Source organism: Callospermophilus lateralis, chromosome 13 (assembly GCF_048772815.1).
Source record: "Callospermophilus lateralis isolate mCalLat2 chromosome 13, mCalLat2.hap1, whole genome shotgun sequence".
Lineage (NCBI taxonomy): Eukaryota > Metazoa > Chordata > Mammalia > Rodentia > Sciuridae > Callospermophilus > Callospermophilus lateralis.
The window spans coordinates 44,147,001-44,151,384 of NC_135317.1; the positions used below are offsets into that span (position 1 = coordinate 44,147,001).

Consider the following 4,384-nt stretch of genomic DNA (forward strand, 5'->3'; position numbering starts at 1 on the left):
ATGGGGGAAGAAAAGGGATCAAAGTAGATTATATGCATGTATATGGCTACAGTGAAGCCAGTGATTCAAATTAATATGCATTAATAAAAAGTGATACATCACAAAATAGACTTAAAGCCAAGAATCACATGATTATCTCAACAGATGCAGAAAAAGCATTTGACAAAATATATCATCCACTCATTTTTAGAACACTGGAAAAAATAGGGATGGAAGGAACATATTTCAACATTGTAAAAGTTATATATGACAAAACAAAGGCCAACATCATTCTAAATGGAGAAAAATTGAAAGCAATTCCCTCTCTACAAACAGGAACAAGACAAGGATGCCTTGTTTTATGACTTCTATTCAACATACTCTTTGAAACACTAGCCAGAACAATTAGGCAAAAGAAAGAAATTAAAGGGATATTAGTAGAAAAAGAAGAGCTCAAATTATCTTAGTGGACCCAACAATGGGAGGTTATCAGTAAACTTCTAGAACTTATAAATGAATTCAGCAAAGTAGCAGGGTACAAAATCAACACCCATAAGTCAATTACATTCCTATATTCAATGATCAATCAGCTGAAGGAGAAATTAGGAAAAGCCTCAAAAACAAAAACAAACAAACAAACCCAAATGCTTAGGAATCAATCTAACAAAAGAAGAGATCTCTACAATGAAAACTACAGAACACTAAAGAAAGAAATTGGTGAAGACCTTAGAAGATGGAGAGACCTCCCATGTTCTTTAGGCAGAATAAATATTGTCAAAATAACCATATTACCAAAAGTACTATACATATTCAATGCAATTTTCATCAAAATGCCAATGATGTTCTTCATAGAATTAGAAAAAACTGTCATGAAATTCATTTGTAAAAATAAGAGGCCCAGAATAAGTAAAGCAATTTTAGTGAGAAATATGAAGCAGGAAGTATCACAATCAGATCTTAAATTATATTACAGTGCTATAGTAACAAATACTGCATGATATGGGCACCAAAATAGGCAAGAATAAAAATGGAACAGAATAGAAGACATAAAGACAAACCCACATAAATACAATTACCTCATACAAGGAAAAGACACCAAAACAAACAAAAACACCCCCCCCCACACACACACACACATACACACACTGGAGAAAAGATAGCCAAAGATAGCCTCCTCAACAAATTACAAATAAGTAATAAAATGAGAGTTAGCCCCTATCTCTCACTCTGCACAAATATCAACTATAAGCAGATGGAAGCCCTAAGAATTAGACTAGAAACCCTGCACATAACGAGAAGACAATGTAGACCCAACACATCAACATATTGGCATAGGAACTCACTTTCTTAACAAGACTCCTAAAGTACAAGAAATGAAATTTTTTAAAAACCAACAAATGAGATGTCATCAAACTAAAAAGCTTCTTTACTGCAAAAGAAACATCAAAAACATGAAGAGTGATCCTACAAAATGGGAGAAAATTTTTGCCACCTGCACCTCAGGTAGGGTATTAATTTCCAGAATATACAACAGACTGAAAAAGCTTAACACACACACACACACACACACACACACACACACACACACACATCAATCAATAAATGATCTATGGAATCGAACAAACCCTTCTCAAAAGAAGAAATACAAATGATTAACAAATATTTGAAAAAATGTTCTACATCTCTAGCAATTAGAGAAACATAAATTAAAACTACACTTAGACTTCATCTCACTTCAGTCAGAATACCAATTATCAAGAATAAAAGTAACAAAAAAAATAATGGTGAGGATGTGGAGAAAAAAGTTCATTGGTTGGGCTGAAATTTGGTACAACTGCTCTGGAAAGCAGTATGGAGATTCCCCAAAAGACTTGGAATGGAACCATTTCACCCAGTTATTCCACTCCTCAGCATATATCCAAAGGACTTATTATGTCAACATAATGTAATGACACAGTCACATCAATGTTTATAGTAGCCCAATTCACAACAGCCAAGCTATGGAAACAACCTAGATGGCCATCAACCAATTAATGGATAAAGAAATTTTGGTATATATACACAATAGAATATTACTCATTCATAAAGAATTACTTGTTGTGGTATTTGCCAATAATGGATGGATCTAGAGAATATCATGCTAAGTAAAATAAGCCAAACTCAGAAATTCAAAGGTCAAATGTTTTCTCTCATATGCAGAAGCTAGTGTAAAAATAAAGAAAAGTGGGAGGTAAGAATAGAATAGCATAACAAACTAATCAATATAAATTAACAGACAAGCAAATGGAAGTCTAATAGAGTAAAGAGAGTTGGAGAGGGGAGGGAGCCCGGGAGAGTGAAAGAGGGCATCATGAACTGAAATTGATTTCTATGCATCTATTTGGAGTTTGTTGAGATGAACCCAACTACTATGCACAACTAAAGAAAACTGTGTTGATTTTTGAAAACATACTAAAATGATATAACTATCAGGTTGAACTTGCCATTTTTGTAGTTCAAAATAGAGGTAACTATATCTGACTTGACCTTAAATTAAGAAAAAATAAGGAAAGTATTACTTTAAAATCAATATAGTAGTTACTACAGTGCAGAGGGAGAAAGTTGTGAGATTTTTGTATTAGTATTACTCTATTTCTTGACCTAGCAAGGGTTATCCTGGTGTTAATTATAAAATTTTATTATAATTTATAAATATCTTACATAGATTTTTTTTTTTTTTGGTGGTGGTGCTGGGGATCGAACCAAGGGCCTTGTGCATGTGAGGCAAACACTCTACCAACTGAGCAACATCCCCAGCCCAATTTTTGTATATTTTATAATAAAAATGTTTATGAACTGTTTTAATCATGGAAAAAACAATTAGAGGAGGAAGAGTTTATTTTGGGGCTCATGGTTTCAGAGGTCTTAGTTCATAGATGGCCAACTCCTTTATCTGGGCCCATGGAGAGGCAGAACATCATGGTGGAAAAGCTCAGGGTATGCACCAGGAAGCAGAGAGTGTGATCTGCTCAACATGGACATATTATAGAGCCCAAAGGCACACCCTCAGGGACCTACCTCCTCCAGTCACACCCTGCTTGCTTATAGTTTCCACCAAATTAATCCCTATTAGGGGATTAGTGCACTGATCAAGTTAAACTTTATAACCTCTAAACTTTTTGAATTGTCTCACACATGAGCTCATGGGGGACACCTAATCTAAATCATAATATTCTGCTCCTGGGTCCCAAAAGATCCCACTTTTTTTGTGTGTGTGTGGTGCTAGAGTTTGAACCAAGGGCCTTCAACATGCGAGGCAAGCACTCTACCTACTGAGCTATATCCCCAGTCCCTCATGTCCACTTTACAATGCAAAATACATATAGTCCACTTTTATGAGTCCTTATAGTTTAACAGATTAAAACTTTTGACTTTTTGCCCAAAAGTCAAAGTCCAAAGTCTCTTCTGAGATTCAAGGCAAACTCTCAGCATAAGCCCTTGTAAAAATCAGAAGCAAGTTACATGTATCCAATATATAAAGGTACAGAGTAAACATTTCCATCCCAAAAGAGAGGAATAAGGGCATAGAAAGAAAGGATGGGACCAAAGTGTGACCAAAATCCAGCTGGGCAGCATCTCAGGCACATGACATCATGATGTTCTCTCCAGAGGACTTGTATAACTCCACCCCTATAGCTTTGCTGGTTGCAGCCCACATAGCCTCTCTCTTGGATTTTCTATGCTCAATTCTTGTAGCTTTCAAGGGCAGAAGTTCCATGATTCTGATATTTCTAATCTTAGTGGTCTTCGTTGCAACTTCACCTTCTTCCTCACATCTCCATGCATCACCCTATCAGGGACAGCCTGCAAGCACTCTGACCCTACAGCACTTTGCCTGGCCTCCTAGCCTTTCTTTGAAATCTCAGTGAAAGCCTCCATGACATCCTAACTCCAGCATCCTGAAATCCTGCAGAACTACCACCATGTGGTTGCCACCAAAGTCTGCTACAATCTCAAGTACTAGCAAAGCCTCTAGGGACCATGGCTGTATCAGCTTCTGAGTTTCTGAGGGCATGTTGAACCAACTTCCTAGGTCCCCTTGTGCAAGGAGGATGCCCCACTTGTCTCTTCTCAAAAGATTTTTACTTTTATTTCCTTCAGCCTGAAATGAGTTTGGTTTTGCCAATCCCTGAGATACCCTCAAGCCATCTTTCCTATTATCTCTGGACAACATCTTTATCATTTTGTAATGTCTTTAAAAATCACTTATTCCGTTTTACTCACAGTTTTCTTCCCAAGTTTTTCAAACCTTTCTGCTCCTAATTGTCATAATAAACTTAAAAGGCTGCCATCAATATACATGACACTGCTCAAATGCTATGCTGCCTAGATTTTTTTTCTGCCAGATTAAGATATCCATCACCAT

General features: G+C 36.4%; 1 non-coding gene across 1 annotated transcript; it reads right to left on the reverse strand.

The window, feature by feature from the left end:
- Nucleotides 1-2,700: 2,700 nt before the first annotated feature.
- Nucleotides 2,701-2,773, reverse strand: Trnav-cac (transfer RNA valine (anticodon CAC)). Its single transcript has one exon. It is a non-coding gene; the product is annotated as a tRNA-Val (tRNA).
- Nucleotides 2,774-4,384: the final 1,611 nt, after the last annotated feature.